This window comes from Crocuta crocuta, unplaced genomic scaffold (assembly GCF_008692635.1).
Source record: "Crocuta crocuta isolate KB4526 unplaced genomic scaffold, BGI_CrCroc_1.0 scaffold131, whole genome shotgun sequence".
In the NCBI taxonomy this organism is placed as follows: Eukaryota; Metazoa; Chordata; class Mammalia; order Carnivora; family Hyaenidae; genus Crocuta; species Crocuta crocuta.
The window spans coordinates 2,789,838-2,802,597 of record NW_027528977.1 but is presented as its reverse complement, the minus strand read 5'-3'; the positions used below and the strand labels follow the sequence as shown (position 1 = coordinate 2,802,597).

The 12,760-nt window shown below is 34.0% G+C and overlaps 1 long non-coding RNA gene across 5 annotated transcripts in view; it reads left to right on the top strand.

Moving 5' to 3' along the window:
• Positions 1 to 12,760, top strand: part of LOC144225862 (uncharacterized) — a 207,766-nt gene that overhangs the window by 89,198 nt on the left and 105,808 nt on the right. For 4 of the 5 annotated variants that reach the window (XR_013333438.1, XR_013333441.1, XR_013333439.1 and 1 more), the window contains exons 5-6: positions 6,398 to 6,532; positions 8,368 to 8,498. This is a non-coding gene — a long non-coding RNA (uncharacterized LOC144225862). The remainder of the gene's footprint in view (positions 1 to 6,397; positions 6,533 to 8,367; positions 8,499 to 12,760) is intronic. The other variant, XR_013333442.1, reaches the window with a different exon arrangement.

Sequence of the window (12,760 nt, the reverse complement as noted above, 5' to 3'; positions counted from 1 at the left end):
AAGTAAGATGTCCAGGGATTTTTTTGTATACCAAAGTTTATGAACCATCATAAGAACTATTATCTTATTGCATTTTGTTAGTAAACACTTAAATAATTATTTGAGTTTCTTACATTGGCTATACATATTAAAAAGTGAAATTACCTTTATTTATTAAAAAGTACTTTACCAGAGTCCTAAAGATATTTGCCAACCCCCATCTTTATATTCTTATACAGTTCTATTTGGCAGATTATTTTGTTCCTTGGCAAAAAGCCTTGAATAGTGAGTACGTTTTTATCATATCCTTTCAGTTCTTAACCCCTTATTTAATGGACACATTCTTTTTAAAATCTTAAAGGTTATTAATGTCCTCAAACTTAACTCATTTTATAATGCCTTATGAGATTCCAGAAAAGCTAAATTATCTAAGATTCCTTATGACTGATGAATTTTGATATGGAACTGAAAAAATTATATTACTTTAGTTTTTCAGGAATGTGACAGATATTTACTTAATGATTCAAGAATTAGGAATATCTCATGACAGGGCGAGTAAATTAATAATATTATCATAGGCAATTTAGTGTCATGATTTCTAGACAATGATTTGTAATATTTGATGCAATCCCCCAAGTTTTGGTAACATAAATTTAATTGAAATTTATGGGAAAATTTACATTTTGAATGAATTTATATGAACCATTAGTTCCTTTGCCCAAGGATAAACCACAAAGTTATGCATTAGAATGCTATTTCAAAACTCTCTAGGCATGTTCAAAGCTACATGTAAGTAATATATGATTCATAGAATTCAAGCAGAAATATATTTCCTTACCCATCCACGTATTATTAATCTAACCATCTTCCCTGTTTCCCATTTTTGCTTTGGCACATTTAAAGTAAAATTAGATCAAGGATAAAAGTTATCTAAAGGTTATTCAATCACAAATATACATAGATCTGAAACAGAGAGAGATCATTGACCCCCAGGTAGGTCTGTGGTTCACATCCCAAGAGTGAGAAGCAACACTGAATGCTTTGTGACAGTTTTAGCCCAGTGTATTCTGTCCTATTCCAGACCCTGAGCACCCTTCCTTGGCCAGAGTGACTGCTTCTAGAAAGTAATTTTGGATTGAATTAGAGCTTTCTGAGACAGACAAAACATACTTTACAGTAGGCAAATTGAATTTCTCTGGTTCAGTGACTTGCTGTGCCACGGCGCCTCTCAAGAAGACTTTCACATTATTGAGAGCTGGTAGATTTCCTTGTAAAATAGCCACAGGCTGCACGCACATACTACACAGCGGAGTCTTTTTGTCTGCCATTTTTCTCAGAAATATTTCTATCTTTCTTTCACACACATACAAAACTATTTAAATGAAGCATACAAAGAAATGACATAAACTATTGTCTCCATCTTTGAGAAGGGTATGTTTCAAGTGGTTACTAATTCATAAAGAGGTCTTGAAGGAAAGGCTTCGCCCAATACGTGGTATTGTGGAAATTCAAAGTATCTTTAATGGAATGAAATGGAAGGATTATTCACTTGCCTCATGTACAACAATAAATGTAGAATTGGAAATGTTTGCAATGATTTGATTAGGAACACTATGTGGTACCAGCTGTTGAAGATACTATTTATCCTAACAGTTTGAAAAGAAATGGGTTTCTTCTTTTAAATTTTTCTTTTTGGAACATTCCTAAAAATTATAGGCTGACTTAACTTAAAACAAAGATGTTACTTTACAAATCTTTTTGTTCAAATGAAGCCAGAAATTTCTACTGAGTGTTCAGCATACACAGGTCGAAATACAGGGTTCTTTGGTAGGGAGAGTATCAGAGAAATTCACACCACTCTTAAGAAATAACATCACACATTCCAAGTTTCAAAGTTGACTCAAGAATATTTTTATTATTGGGGCACCCGGGTGGCTCAGTGGGTTAACTGTCTGACTTTGGCTCAGGTCATGATCTCACAGTTCGTGAATTTGACCCCCGCATTGGGCTCTGTGCTGTCAGATTCTGTATCTCCCTTTCTATCTGGGGCCCTCACCTGCTCCTGTTCTGTCTGTATTTCTCAAAAATAAATAAACATTAAAAATAATACTTTTATGATTAACATCATTATACAGAGAAAAAAGTTTCATAGACAAGGCAAACTTATTTTATTCATTCTTCAATTTTTTTCTTGATATTGTCTTCATTTCCAAAATACTAAATCTTGCTGATTTTGGAGTCATGTTACCCCAGGAGAAGTCGGCTACATACTTTTTTACATGGCATGAAGTGCCACAGTCTGATTTATACTGTTTTCTCCTACACACAATATCATTTTATACATCTCAGGTAAAATTTCATGGTAGGAGAAAAAAATGTCAGGGTCATTAGGCAATGAGGAGCATTCATTCTGACACAAGGAAAAGGTTGCATTTAACCAGAAAATGCAGAGTTCTCTGTGGTAATTCTTCACTCAGAGGTCCCTTGGGTTTAGAGCCCTAGGAACAGATGTGATCTCATGCCTAGTCTAAAGAGAACAGAGCCATGGGCGGAAACACCTCCCTACATCAGTGAGGGCGCTTCTGCCAGAAGCAGATTTCTCACCAGGAGGACCCTAAACTCGTTGCCAAATTAGAATCTGCCTGGTGAGAAGTCACTGGGCGTAAAATCTCCAGTGATTTGGTGCTTGTTCAGTGAGCAAACCAGAAAGCATATGTGAAGAATTCACGAAAGGGCCTGTGTGCATGTGCTGAAGCCACTGGGGACGTCAGGAGTGGGGGATCATGTTGGCTTCTCCTCTGAAAGCATTTTCTCAGCATATGCTATGTTGTAGAAACCTCTGGCAAAACTAGGATATCTAGAACATATGGGTTGGGAAGGTTGATATTATGTGCTTTTTCCTTTTTCTGTCTCAGTAGTTATGTTTGATTTTGTTTTGTGGGTCAGGACAATAACAAAACCATCTGGTCTCAACTTTTATTTTTTTCTTTTAAAAGTATAAATAAGACATTAAGAAGAAATTTGAAAATAGACCGTAATAATGTTTTATAGGTCTAGCAAGATTAAAAAGGGTTCTACAAATAAAAAGATTAAATAAAATAAGATTTATTATTGATATTGTTTAACTCTAATTTTAAAGAAGAAGTAACACAAAATTCAGGATATGTCCTAAATTCTAAAGCACTTTGGTATACCCTACAATTAAAAGCAACATAAAGAATTTAACAGTGATTTATGTAGTCATAAGTTATACCATATAATTCTATGAATACATTTTGGCTACCTAGCTTGTGAGCATCTTAGATGATATTCTGTCAGAAAGAATAGCTTCAACATTTTATTTTGTTCTCTTTTGTTACAGTAGCTTTGAGCTACTTTGAGGTCCCATGCACTGGCTAATTTAAAAGCAAAAATTACATTTTTACTGATTTACATATTAATCAGTTACTTAGAATATCCCTGCTGAGAAATATCATCATAGCCACAATATCATTTAAATGGTGCGGTACAAGCAATGGAACAATGGACGAATGCAAAGATACCCTGGAGAATCAATTACAATGAAGGCCTATGAAAAACTGTTTTGTTTTTCATTATTTTATGGAGTTAGGAGAACAATTGATGAGGTAATAAGACCTGAAACATTTCCAGTACTTCACAGGGAAAATTCCGTTGCATCAGAATTACTGAAGAGTTACTAGGTTGGAAATGTTGGTCTCCATGACTGAAAGCTTAGAAGCAGCTTGTGTATCATATGAAACACCTTAGGTAACAGTAGTGATGAGTTGACTAAATTAGTAGTTCAGTTCCACAAGTTTGTTTTCAGAAACAGAATAGTAAATAAAATACTGGGTGACATCAAAATCAGAATTCTGCACAAGTAAAATTTTTTTATCAGAGCTAGTCTGAAGAAAGTTGGCAAATTATCAGAACTAGTCTGAAGAAAGTAATTTTAAAATTAGCTGCTATGTTATGTTATGAATCATAAATCTTCAGTCTGTACTTGAGAATCCTATTTTAATATTTTTTAGTCGGGATATGTCTAGCAGTACAGAACAGGACTGTGCAAACCTAATAATATCAATGAAACCCATGCCTGGAAATGTTTTCTGTGAATGCAACTCACTTCAAGTAATAAAAGAAAAGAATGAGATACGAAGTGTTTTCTGAAGCAATTTTGCAAGACTAAATGCAAGAGAGCTTCCTTTTAATCTTGTCTCAACTTACATTTTCAACCCTGTCTCCCAGAAATACGTCTTCTATCACCTGCTCTTTAATAGCATATAAATGATTTCTGCCTCTGATCCCACTTTAAACTTTCTGCTCAAACTAGAGTCCCTTTCCGTTTTTTTCACCTGCCCAAAGCATGCTCAACTTTCATGATTCATACTCCTTTTTCCTTAAAGCAATCCCTAATCCTCCCAGCTGGAAATAATTGGCAAAGGGCACAGTCTGTGCTGTAACAGCAATTTGTAAAGCTCTCAAAATACTTAGCACATTCTGTTTTTATTATATAGATAGGTTTGTACCTCTCCTCAATTTTACTAGCCTCTAAGCTCTTTGATGATAAAGATCACATTGCATTCATTCTTTGTTCCTAATATTAAACACGGTACCTTAAACTTAGTAGGTGTTTATATAAGATTGTCATAATTAGCTAGGTTAATGATCTACTGAAAACTGTATCCAAAAAGCATTGTTCCAGTCCAGTTTTCATATTTAAGAACACTTTCTTTAGAAAATTGGACCTCTTAATTTGTGGCTAAGTCATATGTGTAAACTGGTTAAAATTGCAGAAATTTTTCCTTAAAAATCTGCCTGATCAGTTAAATGAAAGTATGTATGTGAAGCAACAAATAGTGCAATTCCCTTTTGGCAAAATACACATCCTTCACTGATATAGAAGTATTATTATTGTGTAAAGTAAATCACAAAAATTAACATTTAATTTTTATCATGCTCCTTGGAAATAAAATGAAACTAAAATACTTTGGTGAGAAATAAACCACTAATTCAAAATCTGACTAAATTACCAAATCTGGAACTCATTAATCATTTCTGAGCATAGTTGAAAGCTGCATTTCATTGGAACTGGGGTTAGAGATGATAGGTTTACAGTGATCAAGGCAGGTATTATTTAAGACCTAGAGGAAACGATATGATGTCTCTTGATTTTCAAAAACTATTTTATAACCATCTTTTTTATAAATTGATTTATAGATTACTTTGTAATATATCATTTAAATCTGTGTAGATTTTTACTGTATGAATTCTTCATCATTGTTTACCAATTCCTAGATATTTGACATTTAACATATGCAGGCATATACTTTTAGTCTGATGTCCAAGTTCTTAGGGGCTAGAACACCAGGAATATTTACCCTATGTGACCTACCTTTACATTATCCTCAAATAAGGTTAAGAATGTGTTGGTTTTGATACTCCTTGCTTTAAGGGGCAATGGGCTGCCACAGACATATCCAGAGACTCCAAAGTATTCTGGTGAATATTAACAATTTCCCACTACTCCTTGGGCTCCCACACACTACCTCTGCTTCTTGAAAGGATCTGAAAAAAAGGTGTCAGCTGCAGAAGAACATCTCTTGGCAACTTGAAAGATAAGGAGGTTTTCTTCCCTCCAAGGAGGTCAGGGATATCGAGTATCTTACCTTATATGATTATCTTCATGAAGTTATATTCATATACCTACAGATATATATGGTTCTATAGCTTTATATATATATGACTGTATTTGTATATAAAACCATATAGTAAAATTTTATGGTTTTGGCTATATATAGAACTATGATTCTTTTTTAGCATTAATGTTTTTTGATTTTTTTTGCACATTCTCATAATTATTTCATTGGAATACATTTCTTAGATTTGGAGTAGGGATGTGGACAGAGGGTCATTTAAGGGGTATGTTTGCATTGATTTTTATTCTATATATCTCACAGTTTAAATTTATGATTTTATTACATATGCCTTCTGTAATTTCTTTTTGAGGTGGTGGATGGGAGGGGTCAGGGATAGAAACTTAAGCAGGCTCTGTGCTTGTCAGCTGTGGTCCCAACTCCAGACTCAAACTCATGAACCGTGAGATCATGACCTGAGCCAAAACCAAGAGCCAGTTACTTAACTGACTGGGCCACACAGGTGCCCCAACCTTTCAGTAATTTTTAAACACAGTTTGAACAAAAATGTTTTCCTCTGTATTTTTGGATTTCTGTTTTTATCTTTCTTACTTTTGTAATTTTCTGTCTTTCCTCTTGTTTGAGTATGTCAACATTTTAAATAATATATTTTTAATACATAAACTGTATATTTTGTGGGATAAACTCTATAGTCCATTAGTGTACTTGATGATATTCTCCTGGTGATATGTCAGATACTAATTGCTATTCTGGTTTTACAGAGAGGGACCTTAGGAATTTTCTTGGATCAGGCTATATTTTCTCCAAGAATCAGAAGCTGATGGATCAGAATATTGTTTCTCCTTAACTTTACTGTTTAAAACTCTATACCCTTTGGGAAACTTGGTGAGTCTTTGGTGAGTCATTCCATTAAGTATCTTTCTCTGTAGTCATTTGGAAAAACTGTCTTTAAGTGTTAATATTTAATCATTTAATGTAGCACTTCCTAAATTCATCCTCATGGTTTCCTGCATCTTGCTCATTTTGGATTTATTTTACTAGTACTATTTTTATAGCTTTTTCTCTGATGGATTACTTTATCTTTTTAACATAACTTATTCAATGAAAGTACCTTAGTTATAAATTTCTTGGCAGTTATACATTTTTCCTCTTTTATTAATTTTATATTTGATATTCTTATTTTCATCACTTCCTAAATAATTTTTAGCTACCATTTGATTTTATTCCCTTGACCAAAGCAGCTAAATGAGTTGTTATCAAAAGTTTCCCTTAGTTCGTTTTATCACTTTATATTAACATCTAATGTAATGTATGTGGTCAGATAATATCATGTGTCTTAATACTTTTTTAAAAAGTTTTATTTTTTTAGTTTTTTTATAAATGTATACCACTTTACCAATTTCTCCGTCTTTCTTCCTAATATATTTAAATATCATTGTACTTTATACACTATCAGTTTTTTAACATTCCCCAGATATTTTTAAACGATGATTTCTCTTTTCTCTGTATGGAGTGAAACACCTCTAATTCTCACAAATTTTTATTATTGACTCTAGTGTGTGAATTAGTAACTGAGACCTACGTAGTTTGAATTTTTTGAAGTGAACATTGGTTATGTTTGAAATAACTGGAAGAAGATCTCCTGCCTGACTCCAAAGCTCTGCTATCATGGCAAATCTATAGGGGTTTTTTTGGAGAAACCCGGAGCTGACAATACACAAATTAGTTAAAGTGGATGGATTAGGGAGGAATATCATTTAGTAGGGTATCAAGATGTATGACAGAAACTAAAGTATTCCAAAACATTGGTACTATATCCATATGAATATCAACAGGGAAAGAACTGACCTCTTCCAAATATGTGAAATTGTGGGACAGAAGAAAACCGAATAGAGACCCTTGATTTTTCATATGTATTCTCCTTCCTCTGTGTTTAGGAAAATGATGACATATGGAAGGAGTAAATTATAATCCAGAAAAACAAAAAGACATTGAACACTGGGGGGAAAAGATCTGTGACATAAAATTATCTTGGAAACCATCTAAGTATCTTCATTTCAGAGGCAAAGATGGATAGTCAAAAGTTACATTAAGGAATAAAAATAGGTTTAATCATATTGAACACCTTATTACAAATATATGTATTTTGTTTTAACAAAATTATTTTGATAAGGATTTTTTTTTTACTTTGTACTTCTTTTGTTTTTATCTTACTTTTTTTGTCAAAAAATTATTTTTGAGTAGTATTTACAATGGGGATTTTTTTTTTTAGATCACATGGATTCATAAAGTTGAGAATGAATATTGAATGCTACTGTGACCTTAAAATATTTCATTTCAGCTGCAAACATAGGGGCATGGTTTAAAAAAATTAACTGGTAGAAAATAATACATTGCGAACAATAACAGAATGGTTTTCTGCGACCTCACAAAACCTAACTGCCTGTACATAAGCCTGTATTTAGAATTTTGTATCTTTAAATATCAACAAACCTAACCATTGTGTTGGATAGTTTTCTTATGCTTATGGAAAGTGGAAGAAATAGCCTCACCAAAACAGTACAAAATTGGAAAACAAAACAAAACAAAACAAAACCAAAACAAAACCAAACAAAAACAAGGAAGCATCAAATGTGAGAGAGAAATATGGGTGGAGGGAAGCATAAATAATAGTGTAAAAGGTAAGGGAGTGGAGAACATAGTTTAATTCTCAGAGGCCTTCTCTCTCCAGAGCTGCCAGGATCCCACACAGTTGTACTCGTTCATGTCTTGGCTACTGCTCAATTTGTTGGTTCTTGAACCATAGAGAATTTTGACACCCAGCAACACCTTTAGCAACTAGAACTGTCTCATGTATTATGGGTGAGTATTATTCTGTGCATCTACTGTTATAACTTTGAAAGTGCTTTATATATTCTTTGCTTGGAAACTGTACCATGGTTTTCTTCTAATATGGGTATGTTGTCCAATAGAGTCTGACTGGTTAGAGTAAGCAGTTCTAAGTATCATATGAGTCATCATATTTACCAGACTTTTATTTATTTGTTTAGCATCACTTAGAGTGTTTGCTGGGATTTTTTGCAGCTGAACCATTTTTCTGGGATAACCATTGCAAATGAGATCTAGAATTCTCCTGGTCCCTTTAATTCTCAGACTTCAGAACAAAACTTCATGGATAATAACCAACTACATTGATAAATTTTTGAGTTGACATCAATATATATAATGTCCTGAATATGTTAGCCAAAGTTTATTTCTGTCTCCCTGTGTTTTGGTATGCCTGAATCAAGGCAGAAGTCCTTCTTGGCTTAGAAATGAATTCATGACAAGTTTTGTTCAAATTCTACTGTAATGGGGTATTAGCTCCTAGATTGCTGCTTCCCCAACGTTACCAGAGCTGGAGCTATAGACGTATGTATTGAAGAAATCCCTAGAGCCATAAGCATTCTTCTGTTATGATAATGTTACCATTAGTCTTGATTGCTTTTGACAATGGTTACAGAATTGCCCAAAGCAAGAAGTTTAGTTTTGTTCACATTTTCCCCCTTAATTTGGGAGAGTGTTTTTATTTCACTTTTATTTGAAATGAGTTCCTGTGCTGTTATTATGGCATTTTATGTGGCTTGTCATTGTAGTAATCAATTTTATATTTTCTTCACGCCAGTTCAACATTCTGCTCTTGACGAGCACTTTGTCATATTTACTAGGGTTCTTGTCATACATAGGAAAACGCTTCCTCTATTTGTCTCCTAAATTTTCTTTTTCCCTTGTTAGTAATTTTGCTATCTCTATATCAATGTTCTGGCTGGTTGCAATTACAAGTTTTCCCAGCTGGGAGCTTGTAGTATTTTCTCAGTCTCTGCAACATGCTGATCTATTCTGATATGAGTTCCAATTGTTTCACCTCCGTGTTCTGCATTTTTACCATGCATTGTTGAAAAAGAACTGTCGAAATTTAAGCAGTAGAAATTTTCTTTTTTTGTGTATTTCACCTGAGACAAACCTTGTGTTGTGTAGATATCTTCCCAATGAGATGAATTCTTTTAGGCTGAACTCTTGGAATTGCTGCTTCGAGATTCTCATTCAAGTTTAATCTATAAAAATGTCAAAGGCAAACAATGATTAAGTTCAAATCCTGAATGAGAAAGTAATTGTCCCTGCCCTTGTTAAGGAGATTCTTAATTTTCTATTCAGTAACTGTGAAGATCTGTGTGGGTGTGTGCACACATGCATGTGGGTATTAGTTCTCCATTGAGTCCAGAGTCTTAATTTTTGCTACAGATTGCTACCATTTTCATGTCTATTTTTTTCCCAAAAGAAAAAAAATATTTTGCCAGCAAAGGTGTTCCTCTAAGAAAATGACTCTAAGTTTGCGAATCAAAATCATTGGGTCGCTAATTAAAGCACAGAGGTTTTGTAGTCTAGGGTGGAACTCAAGAATTTGCATTTCGAACAAATTTCCAGGTAATGCTAACTTTGCTGGTCAGGGGACCAAATTGCTCTAAGCAATAAAGCATTTGATTTAATGGGACGTAAGTTTCTAAGTCAATACCTCTCATATTTCTTTTAGAATATTTGAATGCCCCTTTACACTTGATGGCAACCAAGCCATAAATTACTCATAAATTTAAAATTCAAGAGTGCAGAAATTTTAATTATATCCACACAGACACATGCACACACATTCTTTTTCTGTGAAAAGCTAAGGTATTTGGATGATTTGAGTTAAACATTTATTTCTGATGCATTTAAATGACAAAAGATTTTTCTGCTGTGCTCCAAAACATTACTTTAAAAACCATATGGAAAAAAGCAAATGAACAACAATAGAAGAGAACTTTAAACTAATAGCCTGAAATGACACTGAGCCAAGTTCGATTTTCTACTCAGCTACTTTTAGTTTTCAAGTTACCAAAATTTGACTCATAATCCAGTTATAAACACTTTTCAGATCTGACTAGGGAAAGTCTGACAGAAAAGTTCTACAACAGAGAGGTAAATAAAAAGACAAGTATTCTAGGGGTGCCTGGGTGGCTCAGTCGGTTAAGCGTCTGACTTCAGCTCAGGTCATGATGTTCTGGTTCCCGGGTTCGAGCCCCGCATTAGGCTCTGTGCTGAATGTTTGCTCAGAGCCTGGAGCTTCCTTCAGATTCTGTGTCTCCTTCTCTCTCAGCCTCTCCTCAACTCGTACTCTGTCTCTCAAAAATAAATAAATGTAAAAAAGATTTTTTTAAAGATATGTATTCTATATGAGTGTATTTTGGAGGATAAAGACAGAGTAGAGACAAATTTGTAGAATAATAAGAGATCCACAATTATAATTGTATGTAAGAAATTTAAACTAGTTAAACAGGCCATTAAATGTTAAAGATAAATATAAAGACTATTTTAAAAGCAGAGTTACAACCACTGTATTCATAACATTATTTACTGTATGATTTTAGTTTTAAATACCTGTATTCTCATGTTAATATGAGAAGCAAGACCTTGCTGGTGTTGGGAAATGACCTGGAAGGTCTTGAAATAGTGTTTGAATATCAGTAAAGCATCATTTTTCTGGTTTGGATTGTTTTATACATTTCAAAAGACAGGCATACAAAATATTTGTTGTAATTATTTCTACTATCCTTTAAATTACTTTCAGTCCCTTCCAATCTAATATTTTTATTTTATCTAAACTCAAATAAAATTGACATACAATAAACCAGATATATTTAAAATGTACAATTTGATTAGTTTTGATACATGANTCCCCCCCCCCCCTTTCCTTCTTACTCCTCTCTGGCCCCAGGAAACCACAGATCTGCTTTCTGATACTGTATTTTATATGGCATCGCCTATAATTTTATATCAATAGAATCACACAGCATGTATATTTTGTAATGTTTTTAAAATTCAGTTAATTATTTGGAGCTTCATTCACATTGTAACATTTATTCAGAAACTCTTTTAGAGCACCTTCCAATTCATTCTCACATCCTTCCCACCACTGTACGGCAGAGAGAAAAGGAAGTTGTGTTTGCTGCAAAGCATTTTTTATCAACATCTACAAAAGTAATATAACAGAAGCTGAATTATAACATCTATTTTCTCTCACCTCACACCCTTTATGGGGAAAAAAACATCCCCAGCTTCCACTTCAAAACTCCTTGCATCTGGAACCAGTTCCCTAATGGGACTTGGAGAAGGGAATAGAGTACAGAGAGATTCCTTGAAATACTTGTCTTAAGACAAGCCCTGCCTGAAAATAAAACATCCGGAATAATGTATCAAACACAAGAGAAAGGGTACCCACAATACAATATAATTACAGGAAAATTATTCAAAAGACACAAAAAGCCCACATCTACCCTGCCCTCCCTGACTTTCTTTCCCTTCCCAAATCCCTTTACTTTGGTGCATTCTCCTAGACCTTGTTTCCTTAGATGTTTGGTGAGGGAAACTCTGATAAGGAATGTTAAAACTGTGGCAGAGTTAAATGGGAATGCCAGAGAATTTCTGGATAAATTTCAGAGATGGAGTAGAAAACCCTGAGATTGGCTCCATACAGAATCCTGAATCAAGCTTGTTTGTGACCCAAATTATTTTTAAGAAGAGTAAAACAATTAGCCTAATATCTAGCTCAATGTGTAGCTTTAGAGTTCTGTCTGTTGCTAATTTAAACCCAATATCCCTGGTCTTACTTTTTAAAATTTATTTTTTCTTTTCTGAGGCAGGGGGCAGGGGGAAGAGACAGAGAGAAGGCACTCAAGTGAGGGGACGGGCAAAGGGAGAGAGAGAATCCCAAGCAGGCCCCTCACTCAGCACAGAGCCCAGTGTGAGCTTGGTCTTAACCACTGTAAGATCATGACCTGAGCCATCATCAAGAGTCAGATGCTTAAGTGACTGAGCCAACCAGGTGCCCCATCCCTTTTTTGTTTTTAAATTGAATTTTATTTTTCAAGGAAGTTAATTGTTTCCATAGAATTTTGTTCTTGTATAAAAGTTCAAAGTGCACAGATAAAGTAAATGTTCAAATTAATGAAGTATTTTTTATAAATATAGCTTTGTCATTTTATATGTATTGCAAGTTAATCCCAGTGAGAAAGTGATCAAAATTTACAGACTGTATGTTTTTTGGATAA